Raw genomic sequence first — 9,239 nt, forward strand, 5'->3', positions numbered from 1 at the left:
GCAACTCAACGCAAATGTCTTAAGTATGTGAATTTGGGTTTGATTTTCATAGCTGTGGAAAGCTCAGCATCCCTCCTGGGGAGAAATAAGGGGAGAACTTTGCCATAGTTTTTTCTCCCCTCGCTATAGTTTTACTATTAATAAAGTAATTTTGGGGGTGCCTGGGTGTCTCAGTGGCTGAGAGTCTGCCTTGGGCTCAGGTCGTGATCCCAGGGTCCTCGGTTCAAGTCCTGCATCGGGCTCCCTGCATGGAGCCTGCTGTTCCCTCTGCCTGTCTCTGCCTCTCCCTGTGTGTCTCTCATTAATAGATAAATAAAATAAAATCTTAAAAAAAATAAACTAAGGGGAGAGGTTGCTTGAATCAGAATCCGTAGAGATAATTAAGGGTAAGGTTGCTCTGATGAAAAGCCAGAACAAGATCTTCGGTGGACTGCTGTGCTCACTTCTTCAACCAGACAGCTAGCAACCAAAGGATAATTATGGATCAAAAAAAGGTGGATTTGTTTCAAGTCTTCTGTTGGTTGGTTCCATTCACCTGGGAGTCCGTGATCTCTCATTACCAGGATGGTCTGTCTCTCTCTCTCTCTTTTTTCTCTCTTTTTCTTTTTTTTTTTCTCTCTCTTTTTAAAGATTTTATTTATTTTCATGAGACACACAGAGAGGCAGAGACACGGGCAGAGGGAGAACCAGGCTCTCTGTGGGGATCCCGATGTGGGACTCCATTCCGGGACTCTGGGATCACCACCTGAGCCAAAGGCAGACACTCAACCACTGAGCCCCCCAGGTGTGCCTCAGGACGTTCTCTAATCAGATTATTTTTTCCCTTATATTCTTGCTTTATGATTCCCCAGGTGTTCCTTTGAAATTTTGTGTAGAAGATACAAGAAAGTGTTTTGCTGACTGAAGCCAGAGGGGAAACTAGATCTGACTTTCTTCAGGGGTTGGTGGACTGTTGTCACCAAGCGTATCCCATGACAGGAGAGTGACAGTGACTGCGGAGTCTTTCGACTCTTGCCCTGCAAGTGTCCAGCCTGAGAGCAGCCTCTCCATCCACAGCAGAGGACGACGGTTTCCAAGAAGCTATGAGTCCTGGCTCCCGGGCCTGAAACCCAGCAGGACTCTGCAAAGTCTGACCAGGTCGGGGCTGCTGGTTTGTCACTTGAATCTCTAAACACTTATTTGACTTTTTACAGGTATTTTTCACCAGTCGGATTGTTCCCACACGTGGACTTTTGGCTCTCATTCATTTCTCTAACTACTGTTATTTTAAGTGCTATTTGCTTTCATTTTGAATTGTATGGATTTCACGCCTCTGCACTCCCCCCATATTTCATATACCCAAACACATGCATATGGACATGTGGTGTGCAGAGAACCTTTATAAAGCCTAAAATTAAATAAGCCATAGAGGTAAAAGACTCAAGTTATTGAATTTAGCTATAATTAGGGGTTTGTGTCAGGGTGAGGCTGGACTGTGCCGGTCCTTCTGGGCCCTGCTAGGGGTTTATCCTGAGAATGCCGTGGGGCATGGAATTGCCTAGAACAGGAGAAGGGCACCAGCAGCGCTCCATTGCACAGAAGACTTGAAATCTTGGCCAGCGTGACAGGTGCTGAGCCCCACCTTGGGAGAACGTGGGTAAAATGGTGGCCTGCCACCTGCACAGGAGGAGGTGGGGAACGGGAGGGGCCAGGACATGCCCTGGGTGACAGAGAGGACAGAGCAGCCACCTGAGATGGGCAGAAGAGCAGCAGGAGGAGGCTTGGGACGAGAGGGTAATAGGCTGGTTTTATGAAGGTTTCCCTGTATTCCTCAGAATGGTGATAGATTTCTTCTTTTCTATCACAACTAATAAACTAATCTACGCTCTTCGAAAGGATTTGGATAAATACAAAAGTAAAAATCAGCTAGGGGCAGCCCCAGTGGCGCAGCGGTTTAGCGCCGCCTGCAGCCCAGGGCGTGATCCTGGAGACCCTGGATCGAGTCCCAGGTCAGGCTCTCTGTATGATGCCTGCTTCTCCCTCTGCCTGTGTCTCTGCCTCTCTCTCTCTCTCTCTCTGTCTCTATGAATAAATAAATAAAATCTTTAAAAAAATCAGCTAGGATTCTTCATAAAATAATTCCTATTGTTATTTGATTGTATACGTATAATCTTGGTTACACAGACACAGGGGTATAGATACAGGTGCAGACAGGGATACGCACATAGGTAAGGATATGCTCAGAGGTATGGATGCAGCCGTGGATGTGCATGTGGATACACAGAAGGATGTAGATGCTGCTACAGACAGAAGCATAGCTATTATAGTGGGGTGAATGTTGATCCCCCCGAAAATATGTCCACATCCTAACCCAACCCCTGGAACCTGTGACTGGGGCCTCATCTGGAATAAAGGTCTTTGCAAATGTAATAAAGGATTTTGAGATGAGATCATCCTGGATTATGAGAGTGGGGGCTAAACCCAATGACCAGCGTCATCATGGGTGAGAGAAGACACGGGGAAGAGGGGACAAAACAGAGGCAGAGGCGGGAGCCACGAAATGCCAGGAGCCCCAGGGAGCTGGAAGGAGCAAGCAAGATTGTCCCCTAGGGCCTCGGGACGGAGCGTGGCCCTGCTGATAATTCTGATTTAGAGCCTCTGGTCTCCAGAATTGGGAGCAAAGAAAAAAAAAAAAAACATTTCTGTGACTACGCCACTGAGGTTGTGGGGATCCGTTAGGGCAGCCCTAGGAGAGGAACACAGATGGGCCTGGAAGGCGGCAAGGAGATCGCTGCGGATGCAGATCCAGATGAGGTGGAGGCTGCGGATGCGCACGCACGTGGCTGTCAGTGCAGGAACGGAGGGGCATAATAATCACTGTGGCTGCCGGCACAGACAGACAGAACCCAGGTCTTGAGGAAGCTCTGATGAAGGACCGGAGCCAGCCCGGGCTGCCTGTGGGGCGCCGCCACAGGGAGGCCACCGCAGATGTCACAGGCACAGCCTCCCCCCACACGCTCTGCAGCTGAACTCTCAAGGTTTTCTGGAAAATCCCACACATCCTGTAATCGTTTTAGTGCCCCCTGCAAGCCTGCTCATTCCTGGTTTCTGGATAATCATTTTGTCCCCCCAAATGTAAAAACAAATCCGGTTCCCAGACTCTCTGTAGGTTTCTCACTTTTTCCTTTCTCGTGTAAATCCTGTTTGCCTCTGCGCATTGACAGCGGTCCAGTGGCCACCTCCCTCCCCTTCACATGCCCATAACTATTTTAGAATCAGGGCTTTGGAGCCTGGGAAAGAGGAGGGAGCTAGAAAGGGCTGAGGGAGGGAGGGCAGGGCCAGTAAGGAAGGAAAGGAGGGGAGCATGCACCCTGCCACCTGGGGATCCAGCAGCCAGGGCTTTTAAACCAGCTTCTCTCTCCAGACAGAAACTGTCCCACATGCGTCATGGGAAAGAGACCTCCTCCTCCCAAAACTCCTTTAAATACCCATCATCCTTCCTGATGGGAAGACTAAGGCCCAGATAGAAGGGGACACAGAAGTGCACCTCCGTGGCTCAGTGGGTTAAGCATCTGCCTTCGGCTCAGGTTATGATCCCGGAGTCCTGGGGGAGCCTGCTTCTCCCTCTCCCTCTGCATGCCATTCCCCCTGCTTGTGTCCTCTGTGAAATAAATAAAATCTTAAAAAAAAAATAGAAAAGCGTAAGCCCACAAATACTTTGATTCAGGCTCTGTTAAGATTGGTAGTTGGAACCAAATTACATCAATTAGAAATATGTGTATCCTGTACAAATCCTGAAGATTAGTAGGACAAATCAGGTGGATTAGGAAAAAGTCACTCCCTTTACAGAGGCACTTCCCTGAAAATTATGTCTCTTGTGTGCTGAAAGGGCCACAAAGTCTCCCCCAGATGTTCTACTTTTAGCATTTGCATCCAAGATTCTAATTTCCCGGTTCAGGGCTCACTTCCTCACGCTATTGTCAGGCAGCCGGCTTGCTGCCCCTGTGCCTGTGTCCTCGCCTGTAACACCGGGCCACAGGTTGTGAGCAGCCAGTGTGCCCGTGCTTGCGAACTTGCCTGACACAAAGTGGGCCCTGGCTAAGGGCGCAGACTCTCGAGCAGCCTGCTGGTGTTCACAGTCTGGCTCTGCCACTTGCTGGCTGGGTGATCTGGGGCATGGAGCGTAACCTTTCTTTCCTGCAATTTGTTCATCTGGAAAATGGCCACCAAAAAGTGTGTCTACCTCACAGCTCTGACTTAATTTTTTTTAAGATTTCATTTGACATAGAGAGCATAAGCAGGGGGAGCGGCAGGCAGAGGGAGAGGGAGAAGCAGGCTCCTGGCTACCAGGGAGCCTGATTGTGGGGCTCAATCCCAGGACCCCAGGATCATGAACTAAGCCAACAGCAAACACTTAACCATCTGAGCCAGCCAGGTGCCCCAAGAATGAAATGTTAATACAGGTAAAGTACTTAGGACAGAACCAGGCATAGAGCAATTACCTGTTTTTTTAAAAATACGCTCCACTCCCATCATGGGGCTTGAACTCACGACTTTGAGGTCAAGAATCGAATGCTCCACAACTGAGCCAGCCAGGCGCTGCCAGTGCAGTTACTCTCTCAGAGTTGACCGTTAAGGTCTCCATTGGCAGACAGCATGGGTGCAGATGCCCCTTGAAGGTCTTCTCTCAGGGAGGACTGGGCGAGCTGGGAGAGAGCCCCAGTTCTGGCCAGGTTGCTGTCCCAGCCGGGGTCTCTGTGAGGACAGGGGGAGTGGCATCCCCTCTCAGCACCGCTGAGCCGCTGGACTTCCTTCCCCGCTCCGCAACATCCCACATCCCTGTTTTTCTAAGTGCATGCCTGTTTCATTTTTTTAGCAAATGCTGGCCCCGTGTGTTTGTTTTATATTGCAGTAAAAATACACACAAAATTTACCATTTCAGCCATTTTGAAGTGCACAATTTGAGTGCATTTAGTACATTCACAGTGTTGTACAACTATTACAGACCACTATTTCCAAAGCATCCCTATCGCCCTGAAGAAACCCCGTCCCCCTGGGTGGCTTAGTGGTTGAGTGTCTGCCTTTGGCTCAGGTCATGATCCCAGGGTCCAGAGATCGAGTCCCACACTGGGCTCCCCATGGAGAACCTGCTTTTCCCTCTCCCTGTGTCTCTGCCTCTCTGATGAATAAATAAAATCCTTAAAAAAAAAAAACAAAAAAAAAACCTCCACTGTCACTTCCCCTCCCACAAGCCTGGCCACCACTAATCTGCTTTCCGTCTCCACGGATGTGCCCTCCTGGGCATTTCGTATTACTGGAATCCTACCACTGTCTAGATCTGCCACATTTTGTTTACCCATCCACCCACCTGCTGACGGACATTCGTTTGGGTTGGCCTTTTGGCAACTGTGAACAGCACTGCTGTGAACATTCATGTACAAGTGTTTGAAGACCTGTCTTAACTCCTTCTGAAAAGTCACCTGGGAGAGGGCTGCTGGATGTCGGGAACCACTGACACCCACAGGGGTGGCACCGCCTTACATTCCCCCAGCAATGTTGGAGGGTTCCAGTTCCTACATGACTGTGATTCAGAATATAGGCTGCGAAGCTCGAGCTCCCAGAACCCTGAAAGCTGCCCCGATTCATCCTGAGGTGGACACTCACCCTCCCCTCCTGGCACCACCAGGCTTGCACTGCTTCCACCCAGGTTCGTTTTCAAATTCAAATTCAAGCTGGCTCCCTTCACCCTTTGGGCCTTGTGGATGTTAACTCCAGGTTTAGGCAGGCCTGGGGCTCAAATCCTGAACCCCCTGCTGTGTGCCCTAGGGCAAATGGCTTCACCTGTTTCCTCCTCTCACAGAAACCATGGAAAAGCCGGGTCATGACAGAATGAGGACAGCAATCTGGTGCATGAATGGAGGCAGTGGCTGGTTTGCAAGCACACTGCAAGCACTCGCACCGTGCCGGGGGCTGTTTACAGCACTGAACACACAGCTGCGGACACGACAGAGAAAGCCCCTGCCCTCGGAGGCCAGGACTCTAGTGGGGACACAAGCAATGAGCATGAGCAGCAAACACTGGACAATGTGTTGGGAGCTGGTGTGCGCTCTGGAGGAAGAGTGCTGTGCCACGTGACATGGTGCGTGCGCTCTGGGCAGACTTCTCTGAGCAGGGACTGAAGGACCGGCAGGAGGTATTTAATAAGTGAGAAGGGGCAACATGGAAAAGGCTAGAACAGATGCAAAGGCAGGTGTGCCTCTAAGGTTCCAGAACACCAAGGAGCTTGAAGGAATCTGGCTTTTACAGAGATGGGAACCACAGGCGGGTCACAGGCAGAGGGACCAACGGGTGCACCGTGTGGTGGTCAGGGAGCAGTAGGCGTCTGTCACTTTGGCTGCCAAGCACCTGACATCCCCCGACAGGTGGGTGCCCCCAGCCTGTGCAATGGGGCTGGTAATCTCTCCTTGCCTGGTGGCCAGTTTGGGCCCAGGACCTGACTAAACATGCCAATGACAGGCTGGGTGGGGTTGTGGAGGGAGGTGTGGAGGGAAAGGCAGCTTCAAAGGAAGAGAGAGGCCCAGATCCAGCTACTTCCAAGCCTCAGCTCTGTCATGGGGCAGCTGCCTGGGTCCATCACAGCAGTTGGGGAGGGAAGCTTCCGAGACCCCTTCTGGTTCTCCAGCTTCTCCTGTGTAGCCGTCCCGAACTCTGACAGGCCCTCCTCAGGTAGCAGGGTATCTCAGGGGCCCCTCATTCATGCCCGGACTCTGACAACCTCCACATTTGTTCCTGCTCAGATCCCAAGAACTTCCAATGGTTTCTGACATGACCATGCATCACAGTGTCTACACCTGACCTCAGTGTCTCCCCACTCAGCCACCCTGTGCACCTCTCATGTCCCCAGCTTGGTGACCCTGACCTAAATTCTAAAGGCTGGGGGAGGGGAGCCCCCATCCCAGCATCTGTAACCTTGCATCTTAATTACCTGTTTTCATGGGCATCTCTTGGCCAAATTCCCTTTAGTATTTAGTCTTGTACTTAGACATTGGTTGTTTTTGCTGTTGTTCAATTAGCTGCCTTGAACCTTATGTTCATACAGATCCGTCCCTACTGGTACCTGTAAAACTTACGGACATACGGCGACCTTCCCCTCACAGGTCCCTATCCCTGTCCTTCCTGCACCTCCACCCAACCTCCTTCATGCGGATGTTTAGTGTTAGTTCTTGTTGGGGGTATATCTCCTGACTTCCTTAATTCCTTTTTTTGTCAAGACATAAACACTACTGAGGTGCTGATCACTGGAACTGCCCCTCCCAGCATCTCCTGAAGTGGTTTCTCTTTTCATTAAAAAACTCCTCTGGTAGCCACTCAGGGAAAGATAACACCCCACATACAAGAATAAGCAAACTCCAAACAGACCTGAGATCTACATGGAAAACAAGGAATTGCACAAACGTGGGAAGAAAACCTGTCGGGGGCAGCCCGGGTGGCTCAGCAGTTTAGCACCGCCTTCAGCCCAGGGCCTGATCTTGGAGACCCAGGATCAAGTTCTGGTCCTGGAGACCCAGGATCGAGTCCCACGTCGGGCTCCCTGCATGGAGCCTGCTTCTCCCTCTGCCTGTGTCTCTGCCTCTCACTCTTTCTGTGTGTCTCTCATGAATAAATAAATAAAATCTTTAAAAAAAAAAAAAAAGAAAGAAAAAGAGAAGAAAACCTATGGGGATTTCTGTGAAACCTGGGTATAGAGTTCTAACCCTGACTCACAATGCAGAGACCATGAAAGGAAAACCCATACATTCGATTTCATCAAAATAGACTTTTGCATGGCACAAGCAAAGTCTAAAGAGAAAAGACTGGCATATAAACTGAAATATGGTTAAGACTAACACAGAGTATAAGTTTTATGTTCTGTGTAAATTTTTACAATTAAAAAATAAAAAAGGAAAGACCAGGAAAAAACTTATTTGCAGCCTATTTCCCAAGCAGAGGGCTTCCAATACATTCCTTACAAGCTGTTCCAGTTAGAGGTCCACAAGAATCTCACGAAGAAACACCAGACCAACCCCCCAAATAAGCATTCTTTAAAAAGGAAGGATCACATTCATCACAAATGTCAATGTCATAAAAGACAAAGAGTGTGAGGAAACATTCCAGATTGAAGCAGACCAAAGGGGACAGGACAACTAAATTTAATTAGGGCATGCCTGGGTCAACTGACATGAATTGATATACACGGTGGCTGGAAGTAAATACAAACATCCTATGACTGTGAGGCTGGCTAGTAAGTGTAGTGTGGTTATGTTATCCTTACTCAGGAAAAACACACTGGAGGACACAGGGCTAATGGGCTATGACCTATGCTCTGCAACTTTCTCCTAAAGGCTCAGGAAACACTTGTGTGCGTGTGTGCATGCGCGCCCCACACCGAGTGTGTCAAGCAAACAGAACTGAAATGAAATGCTTTGTTCCTTGGTGAATCTAGGTAAAAAGTATACAAGTGTTCTTTGTACTTCTCTTGTGGGCTTTTGTTCAGTTTAACATTGTTACCAAATAAAAAGTTAAAAAAAAAAAAAAAACCAACAGGATTTTATGAAGAATGCCAGCAATATACATTCTAGAATCCAGACATCCTTAACATATAAAGCCAAGCAGTCGACAAATTAAATGCTTGCTATAGGCCTCTTTCTATAGAAAAACTGCATCATCTCCTGGCTTAAAAGAATCTGGCTTCTCGAGATCAACCCAAAACTGTACTTTGAATCAGAAATTTGCACAAATAAATATTTATTTCTATCTGGGTTCGCCTTAGTGACTTGCTTGACAAGCAGAATGTGGTGGCAGTGATGCTGTGGGATCTCCATGATCAGGTCACGAGGACTTATGGGCTCTCCCACCCAGTGTGTAGGGTGCCTCTCCATACCACCCTCCCGACACCCCCCATCCCACACCCTGCCGCACCAGGACCCAATTACACTGGGAAAAGCCCAAGCAACATGGAGGCCCTGTGTGGACGCTCCAGTGACAGTTCCCAGCCTGCACCAGCTTCCAGGCCTCGGAATGAGCCACCATAAATGTCCAGCTAGGCTAGTCTTCTAGTCTCCAGGTGACTCTGACCCCAGATGTCACCTGACAGCAAATGCCTAAGACCTCAAGTGAGAACCGCACAGTGAAGCCCAGTCAACCCACAGAACCGAGACAAATACACAGGTCTAAAGGCAGTTGTTTGTTGTGTAGCAAAAGGACTCACCTTGCCTAAATAA

Source organism: Vulpes lagopus, chromosome 2 (assembly GCF_018345385.1).
Source record: "Vulpes lagopus strain Blue_001 chromosome 2, ASM1834538v1, whole genome shotgun sequence".
Lineage (NCBI taxonomy): Eukaryota > Metazoa > Chordata > Mammalia > Carnivora > Canidae > Vulpes > Vulpes lagopus.